Raw genomic sequence first — 12,826 nt, 5'->3', positions numbered from 1 at the left:
GGGGATGTTTCTAAGTATAAATTTGATTTTTCAACTATATAGGATTATTCAGGTTATCTGTATCTTCTTGTTTAAGCTCTGGTAGTTTGTCTTCCAAGGAATTTTCCTGTTTTATCTAAACTGTCAGATTTACTGTCATAAAGTTTTCATAATAATTATATGTTTAACATCTGTAGAATGTATAATGTTACCTTAGTCTTGATATTGTGATTTTTTTGCCTTTTTTCTCCTTATCTTTGTGGTTAGAAGTTTATGAATTTATTGATGTTTACAAGCCAGCATTTGATTTCATGGATTTTTCTCTATTTTTTCCTGTCTTTTAATTTTTATTAATTACTGCTCTTTTATTTTCTTTCTTAGGCTTGCTTTGGGTTTAATTTGCTTCCCCTTGGCATTTTTTTTTTAAATGGAAGCTTTTACCATTTTAGATCTTCTTTTCTAATAATATAAGCATTTAATGCAGTAGTTTTCCCCCTAGCATTGCTTTTGGAGCATCTGCCAACTTCTGTTAGACTTTAAAAAAAATTAGGTCTCTTCAAAATATATTTTATTTTCTCCTATGATTTCTTTTTTATTTAATTTGTAAATATTGGAGAAATTTTCCAAGTACCTTTCTTATTGATTTCTAGTTTAATTCTGCTGTATTTAAGAACCTTTAAGTTTGAAATTTACTGAGAATTCTTTTATGGCTTAGAATATGTGTGTAGGTGTACCTGGGTGGCTCAGTCGGTTAAGTGGTCCAACTTGAGTTCAGCTTAGGTGACGATCTCAGGGTTGTGAGATCTCAGATTGTGCTGGGCATGGAGCCTGCTTAAGATTCTTGGTCTCCCTCTCCCTCTGTCTGCTGCCTCCCTCTCTCACTCTCTTGCTCGCTCTCTTAAAAGAATGTGTTGTGGGGCGCCTGGGTGGCTCAGTCCTTGTCTGCCTTCAGCTCAGGTCAGGATCCGAGGGTCCTGGGAAAGAGCCCCACATCGGGCTTCCTGCTTAGCAGGAAGCCTGCTTCTCCCTCTCCCGCTACCCCTGCTTGCGTTCCCTCTCTCGCTGCCTCTCTCTCTGTCAAATAAAATCTTAAAAAAAAAAAAATGTGCTTTAAAAAAAAAAGAATGTGTTGTATCTTAATAAACGTTTTGTGTATTGTTGAAAATAATATGTTTTTTTGGATCAAGTATTCTATAATTATTATTCAGATCAAGCTATTTTATAGTAATATTCAGGAAAATAAGATTCTATCCTTTCTTACGGTTGTATCTCTGCACGTAATATGTACCCCCCTCCTTTGGCTGCTTTTGAGATTTTCAAATTTTCACTGTTTTTCAGTAATTTAGGATGTACTTCAATGTCATGTTCTCTGTGTTTATTCTGCTTTTGGTTTGCTGACCTCTTTGACCAGGGGGCTTATCCTTTTCATAAAATTTGAAACAATTTTTGGAAATTATTTTTTCAAATATTTGTCTTGTCCCCTAACCTTCTCTCCTCCTGGATTCCATTTGTACATATATTGTCAAATATCACTGAACCCTGTTCATTTTTTTTCCTAGTTGTGCTGCATTTTGGATGGTTTCTGTCACTATACATTCAAGTCGAATGATAGTTTTCCTAGTGTTATTAATTCTGTACAATATATTTTTTTATTTCTTGAAATTCTATTTGTGTCCTTTAAAAAATATTTTTCCTATTTCTTTATCATGTTGATCTTTCCTCCACCTTCCTAAATATATGGAGTATATTTTTCAAAACATTTTCAATATCCTTCTCTTATTTTTCTTTGCTCTTTTTTTTTTGTTTATAATAAATGACAAATACCAATTCAAAGATTAGGAAGGCACTAAGGGTCAAGTGGCCTACCAATCTCATCCTTCTCTGCTGACTTCTGACTCTTTTTTGATACTGTTTTTTGTTTGTTTCATTCCTTAAATTGTGGTAAAAGGCATAGCATGAGATACACTCCCTTAACAAATTTTAAGTATACAGTACACGTAACTATATTATTACCTATGAGCTCAATTATGTACAGCAGCATTTTTTCATACAGCACAACAGAAATTTTATCTGCATTGAAGAGCAACTCCCCATTTCTTCCTCTCCCAGGCCCTGACAACCAGTATTCTACTTTTGGCTTCTATGAGTTTGACTACTTTAGCTATCTCATGTAAGTGGACTCATGTAGTATTTGTTTTTCTGGGACTGGTTTATTTTACTTAGTATTATGTTCAAACATTTAATCAACGTTGTTGCATATATGATTTTCTTGCTTTATAAGGCTGAAGGATATTCCATTGTATGTATACACCACATTTTCTTTATCCATTCATCTGTCAGTGGACATTTAAATTGCTTGCACATCTTGACTATGGTTAATAACGCTATAGTGAACACAAGAGTGTAAATATCACCTTGGTGTCCTGATTTAAATTATTTTGTATAAATACCCAAAGGAACGATTTCTGGCTTATGTAATAGTTCTATTTTTAATTTTCGAGGAATTTCTATACTATTTTCCATAGCAACTGCACCTTTTGCATTCCCACCAACAGTGCACCAGGGTCCCAATTTTTCCAAATTATTGCCAAAATTTGTTGTGTATTTAATATTTTTGATACTGGCTATCCTAACTGGTAACTGAGGTGATATCTCATTGTAGTTTTGATTTGCATTTCTCTGATTAGTGATATTAAGCATCATTTTAGATATCTATTAGCTATTTGTATGTTTTCTTTGTAGAAATGTCTATTCAAGTCCTTTGCCCATTTTAAAATCAGGACATTCGTTTTTTGCTTTGTTTTTTCTTACTGTTGAGTTGTAGAAGTTTCTTACATATTTTGGTTACCACCTTGCTAGATAATGGTTTGCAATTATTTTCTCCCATTCCATAGGTTGCCTTTTCACTCTCTTGATTATTCCCTTTGCTGTGCACCTTTTTGAGACAAAATAATTCTACGGTGTACCTCACAGATTCCTGTGGAAAGCATCATTGCCTGTAGTACATATTTTTCCAAGATTTTATTTATTTATTTATTTATTTATTTATTTATTTATTTATTTATTTATTTATTATTTGGGAGAGAGAGCGAGAGAGAGGGAGGGGAAAAGAGGGAGAGAGAGAGAGAGCACAAGCAGGGGGAGCCTCAGGTAGAGGAAGAGGGAGAAGCAGGCTTCCCACTGAGCAGGGAGCCTGACACGGGGTTTAATCCCAGGACCCCAGGATCATGACCCAACCCAAAGGCAGACACTTAACCGCCTGAGCCACCCAGGCATCCTCTCCTGTTGTATATATTTTTAAGAAGCATAGAACACAAGTGTGACAGTAATACAAAAACTGTAAGGATCATCAATGTTCTTTGGTCACCAACAGTAACCAAACCAGTACTCAAAATGTGGTCTGTGGTGCCAATCTGCAGATTATTGGTTCCCAGCCCATGGCAAGGGAGGTATAGAAATTAAACATAAGCATTTACAAACTTTTATGGAAATTTGACTTTCTGTGAAATATAAGCATCTGATTGTTTTTTTCTAGAAATTTGTATTTATTGTATTTTACAAAAGTATTGGTCTTGAGAGATTAAAAATTAAATTGGTTCTTCATTAGAAATAGTTTAAGAATTATTTATCTCTATCAATTAATATGGAGCTAATAATCTTTGAAATCAATTAAAATATTTTCATTATTTTCACAGTACTTTTGAAAAAATTATATTGCTATAGAATGACATCATATTCTTAAACTATTCTCAAATCCCGTTTTGATAAAGCACTTTATCAAAGCAATGCCCCTTCCATCTACATAGATATTCGGATGTTAGAAGTTCTGGTGATATAGCCAATATAGTCAACATTTTATATTTAAATTTCATATTTAACTTTACCACAGTGATTATAATATTGAAAACTCAAAGGACCACAATTAAATAAAGAAACTAAGAGGAATCTGTTATCATGAAGTTTCCTCTTTTCTCTGAATTGTTTGGGCAAAACTCTTGAACAACATAATTATATTGTCTCAACTTTAGGCCACAGTTTTCTATTTTTGAATTTCTGATATAAAGATGTATTCTTTGGTTGATATCAAAAGGAGTCTCCAGATACTTGGCAAAGGAGTTCATTTGACATAGTTGTCATTGTCTGTATAATATGAACAACTGTCATCTTAGTTATTTGCATTAAATTTCTGTCATATATTTCTTAAACATGAACCTCTAATTCTTACTTGAAATGTCTTTACAAATTATTCTCTGATGCAAAGAAATGAAAATACTGTGTACAAAAAGATTGCTTTTCACAGAAAGTACAGTTAAAGACAGTGAAATTTGTCAAATCTATCAGAAAAAAAATCCCAGAATTTTCTATATCATTCAATATACCTTGAAATTATGCTATCAGCTTGAATAGTACTAAACAGGAGCACAGGTTACAAAAATGGTGTTTCAAAAGTTATTCAGAGGGATTGTTGGAACGGTGCTACTTTAAGTAGCCAGTCCACAACTGGTTGTTAGTGGTTTGCAAAATTATAAGAAGCTTGCACTAGAACATAAATCTTTACCCTGCTTAGTTCAAGAAAGTCTTACTATGAAAAACCAACATGCTTAGGGATATAGATGATTTACATTCAGACACAAACTTATTATTTCATTACAAATCCATTAAATTTTAAATAAAACAGATTTAGATTCTTGTATTTGTTAGGACTATTTTCAGCTCTAACAGACTGATTAATTTTGATTTCATTGAATAGGCTTTTTGTTTTTTTTTTTATCTGCTTCCTTCAAATAACAAGAAATCCAGAGGTAAGCATTTGCTTGCTGACGTTGCTTGCAAATGCTTTCATATCAACATTTCATTTATTCTTCACATGGAGTATTATTATCACCATATTTTTTAATGGAAACTGAAGGCCAGAAAGTAGCAGTATATACTCAAGGATATGAAGGGTATGCAGCAGAATTGGGACTATAAGCTATTCTCCTGCTTTCTCCACATTGTTACACCCAAACACCAGACTAACATGTATGTAACAAGGCTCCAAAGATTTGGGGGTGGGTCATGCAAAAGGGATAAAGCAAGACTTATCCCAGTGATGCAGTTTGGGTCCTCCATGACCAACTGCTTGGCTCACTATATTTTGCATACTTTATTTTTTTCCCTATGACCACTTCCTTCTTATTAAAAGACTCTCTTTCCTTGGTTAATAATGCACTAATTTCTCTTGAATCTTTTTCTCTCTGTTTCCTATTTTCTTTTATTTCATTATCTGGCCATTTTCTAGAAATGGAGAGGGAAATTTCAGATTAAGTTTTATATATGAAACAGAAAACTTGTAGAATTATGGCAAAATCTCCCCGACACACTTTGGAAGTGAAACTTACCCAGACAGGTCATATTAACTTATGATTCAGATCAGACAACTGTCTATTGGAATATAAAAATTCACATAACGAAGAGTGGTCTGGCCATACTTGCCAGTAAGTTTCACATTTTCAATATTTATTAGTTGACTCAGGAAATGAATTCCTCTGAGATCCTCCTCATGAAATCCATTGTCATGAGATTTCTTGATTAAAGATTCTTGGGTTTTTTGCTGTTTTTTTTTTAAGATTTTATTTTTTTGGGAGAGAGTAGAGAATGGGAGAATGAGCAGGAGGAGGGGCAGAGGGGGAGAGAGAAGCATATTCCCTGTTGAGCATGGAGCCCAACATGGGGCTCAATCCTAGGACCCTGTGATCCTGACCTGAGCCACCCAGGTGCCCCTCATTGTTTTTGTTTGTTTTTTGGTTTGGGTTTTTTTTTTTTTTCCTTGTTTATTTAAGATTTCTAGATTGAATCTTTCAAGATTCACTTCTCATTCTATGACTGCTGAAGGTGTGATCAGTTTAGAGGTCCCATTTACTTAAGACACCCTGTCATTTTTAAGAATAATGATATTGGAATGAGATCAACAGTCAGTGGTGGGGAATGGAAAGTAGTTCTCAGCAGCTCCTTGTTAAGGTTCTCTTCAAATGTGTTTTTTGGTCTTTTTAAAACCTAGTCTATGGCAATCCAATTGGACCCTACTCTTCCCCCATAAATCTAATCCCTCAACAAATTTTGTAGACTCAATCACCAAGATGTCCAGAATCTGCCCATTTCCACTGCGGCCATCTTGGTTCTAACCACCATCATATCTTCTATGTATCACTGCAACAATCTCTTAGGTGGAGGCTGCCCCTTTAGATTATTCCTGGGACAGCAGCCAGAGTGTAAAATGTGAGTCAAAACATGTTCTACTCAAATATTGTAATGGCTTATAAGAGTCTACAGACTCTGGCCTCCACTCTGAGTTTATCTCCTATCATTCTCCCCTTGCTCAATCCATTGGCCTACCTGGTCCCTCTTTTAAGATATTATATATACACTAGAGTACTTTTTCCATCCATATCCATCTAGCTGGCTCCCTCATCTTCTGCATTTCTTTACTCAAACTTGGCCATCTCAGCAAGACTTTGTTCAGAATTAAAACTCCTTCCCCTACACTCCCTTTCTTTGCTTTGACTTTCCTGATAGCCCTTATCACCACTAACATATTTTTTTCGGTGTGTTTACTTATTGGTTTATTGTCTGTTTCCCCAATTAGAATATAAGCCATGAGAGCAAGGATTTTTGTCAGCTTTATCCACTCTCATTCCCTCAGAACTTAAAACAGTTCTTAAAAAATAATGGGTACTCAAAACAAACTTAAAAAGACAAACACATTGGACATAGTCAATGAACATAAGAATATAGTAAAGATGTACTTATTTTTGTGGTACTCTGGGATATTTTAAGTAAATGGAAAAATATTAAAAGCAAACATATATAGGAATGATATGCTTTCTGTATCTTTCCTTCTTTCTACCCACCCACATGAGGCGCATGGTATAATTCAAAATAGTGGGGACCACAGATACAAACCAGTGTCTGCGTAGCACATAGACCTATACTCCTTCAACACACTGAGTCACCAGGCCACACACAGTGATGGTAATTCAGCTTGGCAGAATATTGACTGTTTTTTAAATGTACCTTGCCCTGAATGTGACTTTAAAGAGGAGACTGACTGTCTCTTTTTGGGCTCCTTTTATGAATGTCAGGTCCTCTGATAAATTAATCAAGTTATTAACCTTTGATCCAATGAATCTATTGATACTGTGGCCTTTATATGTATTTTATACCTTATTAAACTTTGGATATATAATCTTTGCTACCCCTTTCATTAAATATAAAAAATACACATATTAACAATATGATTTCCCATAGTTTTGTCTTGCATAGTTTTCCTGCTGTTTGTATAGATCTTGTTTCCATTAAATGATACGTTTCAAGTGTTTAAGTAGTAAATATTATAACTGTAAGTATAGTTTGGAATTATTTTTGTTCTCTCTACAAAATGTAGTTGGATATGAAGATTAATTTTTTTCTCAAAGGTTATCTGGGTTCTTTTTTGTTTTTATCTTATTTAAATTCAATTAACATATAGTGTCTCATTAGTTTTAGGCATAGAGTTCACTTATTCATCAATTGCATATAATACCCAGTGCTCATTACATCACTTATTCATGTTAGTTGTATCTTTAAAGCCACTAGGTGGGGCACTGGGCAGTGCAGTCCATCGAGTGTATGACTCTTGATTTCAGCTCAAGTCATGATCTCAAGGTTGTGGGATTGAGCCCCAAACACAGCATTGGGCTCCACACTGAGCATGAAGTTTGCTGGGATTCTTTCTCTCCCTCTCCCTCCTTCCTCCTGCTGGTCCCCCACCCTGCTCAAATTCTCCCTCTCTCTCTCAAAAAAAAAAAAAAAAAAAAAAAAAAAAAGGCCACTAAAAGCTTATTTACATTTATAGCTTTATTCTTTTGACCTTATAGTATTCATAATTTGCTTGCAAATTTCTGTTGTTTTGAATACCATATAATTAATTTTTGTCCTAAAGTTTTCTGGAACTCAGTCTGACAGGAAAAATGTTCTGAATTTTCCTATAATTGTTATTGCTATTGATTGACCTCTTAGCTCTATGCATGTACTCTTTAAGTTTTTTATTTTAGAAGAGTTTTTGATCTACAAAAAATTATAAAAAGAGTACAAATTTCCCATATTTCCTTAGCTTTTACCTAAGATCCCTTTTTTGCTCAGGTATTCCATCCAGGGTAACTTACACTGAGTTGTCATTAAGTTCTTCTTGGCTGTGAGAATACTTAAACTTTTCTAGTTTTTTATAATTTTGACACTTATGAGGAGTAATAGTCTGGTATTTTGTAGAATGTCCCTCAGTTGGGATTCATCTGATAGTTTCTCACGATTACACTGAGGTTATGAATTTGGGTTGGAACATAACAAACAAGGTCATTTTCATCGCATCATATCCAGGGTATATGTAATTAACATGATTTATCACTGTTAATGTTAACTTTAATCACTTGGTGGAAGTAGAATATTTTAAAGGTTTGTCCACTGTAAAGTTCTGTCCCCTCAAATCCTTTTCATACTGTATTCTTTGGAGGAAATCCATATACACAGCACACACACAATAGGGAGGTATCTACCTCCTGAAGGATGATGAATGTATCCAAATGTATACATTTGTATACAAATTATTTAGGCTTCTGCATTAGAGATGTGCCTCTTCTTCCCCATGCATTTATTTATGCAATCATTTTTGTCAGTAGGGGCTCATGGACACTTACTTTACATTTTTTTGTTATAATCCAATGCTACTTTATTTTGTTCTTCAGATTTTTCAGCTTTAGCGTTTAGGAGCTCTTTCACTTGGCTTCTGTATTCTATTGACAATACGGCCTTTGGTGTGTCTGGGTGTGTGTTAGGACTTCCTTACTTTCTGACACTATAAGATAGATGCTCTAGACTCCTATATTTCCCACCTCAGTAAGCAGAATCAGCCATTTCTACAAGGAATGCTCCTTTTTTTAAAAATTGGAGAATGGTTTTAGAAGTGAAGTTCTGATAGTCACTAAGTTTGGGTGCTTCTAGGCTCTCTCAACTAACAGAGTAAGGAAGTGTGTATGTGGCACTACATATGCACATACATATAAATATTTCTCTATATGATTATTTGTATTAAGCTAAACATGGGTTTACACGGATGTCTCCAACCTTAATAGTATATTAATTTTCACTGCTTTATACCCCAGGACTTCACAAAACCTCTGTATTCAGTGTACAGCCAACACTTACTGGATAATTGCATGAACAGAAATATTCTCTTTATCATCTTCCCACTTCTGGGCTCCTTTGTTGATTTTTCTTGCACCTTAAATTTAAGTGTTCTTTAAAAATACTTTTTGTATAAAAGAAACTGGCATATGATGCTTATTTGTGTGGATGTACCTGTGTCATCTGAGGATATGCACACCTGCCTCTCATAAAATTACCTGCTGCAGACTCTTTCATTCCTAACACAAGAGGCCAAGTCTTCAAGGTCTGGCTTTACCTCTCTTTTATAACTGGCTACCCATCACTTCTTTCAGCCTAGGGTAATCTATCGTCAACTTGAATGTGGTGGTAACTTAAGTTCCAATTCTCCAACCCCAAATTTTTGCCTAAATCTTAATGTCCTCTTTATTCCACTGAGAGTCTAGGATTTTACAAAATTCAGAAGGATATGAATACTATATCCGCTCTGATGTATCCATGCTCAAAGCAGTAGATGAAGAAGAGCCTAATAATAGAATGGGCAAAAGCACAAAGTTGGAAAAGAAAAAAATTAGTGGAAACCCATTGCCACTTCATACATTCTGTTTCTGAACTACAAATTCCAGTATTGCTATTATCTCTTCTATTCTTGCTTTTGTTTCCTACAGATGGTCTTCCCCCTTGCTGCCAGTTATATCTTCATTCTTATACTCATAAAGCCTTTTGTGTTTTGCCGTGGTTTCCTGCAAAGGTTCTTGGCATTCAGGGTCTTGGTAATATTGTCCAATTACCCATGCCATCATCTTTCCCACTGGTTGCCTTATGTAAACTATACAGTATTACACAGAATGCTTGATAGTCTGAAAATGATCCCTGTGCATTCCTGACTCCGTGCTTTTGCTTTTATGCTTGCTTTCTCCTGGTGTTAGTTTGACAGTTATTCTTTTGACCATAATCTCTCTTTTCTTTCTGGTAGTTTCTAAGATTTTATAATTGAAATACTGCATTTCACTATGTATCAGAAAATTATTTTTGTTTGGTACTACATGAAACCTCTAAATCTGAGGACTCTTTGAGGTTTCTAAACTGCCCCAATAAGTGGCTGATCTCTATCTCACATGGGTTTTGAACAAGTTGCTTGAAGTAACAATTGATGCCACAATGTCATCTTTATTATATATAAAGGCCAGGGTAGAGGTTAGTTAATTTTATATTAGCCTAGTGTGTGTGCTAATTATTGAACTCCAGAACTGGCCTCATTTTCCCTTTCAGGCCCAGACAATCAGTGATATTCCTCAAGTAGACTCAGTAGATAAATAGATAAATCATTGTACTTTGAGGTGAAGTGAATAAAGGGACAGAGAGAGGACAGACAGAGGAAAAACTACTCCTACTTTGTGTGTCCCCCCACCAAAAAAAAAAAAAAAGACTCTTGTCTCTTCACTTCCAGAAAAATCTTAAATCTATCAAATGATTTTTTTTTTTAAATAGATCTCTTCCTTCTATTTTCTACTTCTGGGATGTCAGATGTATATTGGATCCTCTCAATTCCTTCTACATATTACAATTTGTAATACTATTGTATTTGTAATACAATTTGTAATAGTACAATTTGTGTACTATTCTATTACCTCTTTGCAATGCATTTTGGTAAATTCCCCATACTGTTTGCCCATACATTTTCTTATTTATTGAATAATTATTATCCCATTATGGCAAACACTGATGAATAAATGTAACTTCTTCCTTATGAATACAATTGTATTTTTTGGTGAAGGGGAAGGAAGTCTGTGTCCATCTCCAGAGAGATACTCATTTTCACATCCTTTTTTATAGTTTGTGAGGATATTGAATTCTGGCCAATATAATGTAAGCAGAAGTCTTTCGGGGGTTTTGGGGAGATTTGTATTTATTAATAATGGAGTTGTCAGACCTAATTTCATTGAGTTACTGATCCAATTTTAAGAAACACGTACCTTCACGCTTTGTAATGTGAAAACAAACCTGGTTTCTTTATTGGCCAATGACCTTTTAACTTCTGCGAATTGTCTCAATATTCTTTGTCAAATTTTCTTTAAAAATTATTTTTTGTCCTATCGATAAGCAGATACTGTATATGTACTTGGGATACCAATTCTTTGTTAGTTTTATGCATTGCAGCTAATCTCCCATTCTGCAGCTCGTGTTTCCATTTTCATTTTTTTTAAGTTTATTTATTTTAGAGAGTGAGTGTGCATGCGAATGGGGGAGGGGCAGAGGGAGAGAAAGGGAGAGAATATCAAGCAGGCTCCCTGCTGAGTGCAGAGCCCCACACCAGGCTTGATCCTGAGATCATGACCTGAGCCAAAATCCAGAGTTAGCTGCTTAACCGACTGAGCCACCCAGGTGCCCCACACATTTTCTATGTAGTATTCTTTTTTCTAGAAATTTCAAATTTGGTGTGGTTAAATATGTCAGTATTTTCCTTTTTGGATAGGCCTTTTGTGACTTGTGTAAGAATACCTTATTATCCTGGTGATGGACATAAAACTATTCTACAGTTTTTCCTGTAAAAACTATTCTACAGTTTAAAAGTTTTGTTTTTCTCTGGTTATTAGGCCATATAAAATTAATATTTGTGTTTGGTGTGAAGTAAGATTTATTTCTGGGCTCTTTTCCATTCTAATGATCATTTTGTCTGTCTCTACATGAATATTGCTTTAATTACTATAGATTAACTGTCAGTCTTGATCATCTTCAAAAAAATTTTCTCTATTGGAACTGTAATGTTTCCATATGAATTTTTAAGATCATCAGTTATAAATTCATATAAAGTTTTATTGATTTTTTTTATTGACATTTCATTGATTTCAGAGAGGTTGATTTGGAAAGAAGTTTTGCAATATTGAGTCTTTTAATCTATGAGCATGGTATATCTGTCCATTTCTTAAGATTTTTTTGTTCTAAAATTTTGATTTTATATTATAATTTTATAATATTGTTTTGGATGTTTCAAACATTGTGTAATTTTGTTCTACTTTGTTGATTTTATTCCAACGTAATGAACAATATTTTATTGCTATTGATGGATACTTTTTATATTGCATTTTAAATATGTGTTACTTCTATAGAAGAATGCTATTGAGTTTCCGATGTTAATCTTGTGTTCAGAGCTCTTAACAGATTTTCTTATTCTAAAATTTTGTCCCTTGAGTATCTTTGACTTTTTTTTTTATAGACAATTGTACAAATTAATTTTAGGTTCTGCTACATGCTAAGATTATACTACAGTGGCTAAAAAAATTAAAGGATGTATTTGCTATAAGGAGCTTGGAGGGAGACAGTCTATGGCAGTTTTAGCAGCTCAGTGGCTTCATTGAGGACCAGACTTCTAACTTCATGTCACTCATCGTTACAGCATTGCTTTCATCATTATTACAAGTTAGTCACTGTATCGTGAGGCATAAAGTCAGCATTTGAGTCAGTAAGAAGAGAGAAAGCTAAAACTACAACAACCTAGCTTGGGTCTCTAGGACCCTTACCCTTCTTCGACCTAGAGAGATGCACTTAAGCATAATTCTCTGTAAGACCTTGCCTTTCCTGTTTCCTGTATTAAGAAACAGTTTCTTGCCCTGTTGCAGGCAACTCCCTTTCCCGGACAGCACCAAATAACAGTTGCATCCAAGACCAG

This window comes from Ursus americanus, chromosome 8 (assembly GCF_024610735.1).
Source record: "Ursus americanus isolate L20-20 chromosome 8, mUrsAme1.1.p, whole genome shotgun sequence".
In the NCBI taxonomy this organism is placed as follows: domain Eukaryota; kingdom Metazoa; phylum Chordata; class Mammalia; order Carnivora; family Ursidae; genus Ursus; species Ursus americanus.
Note: the sequence above shows the minus strand (reverse complement) of the source record.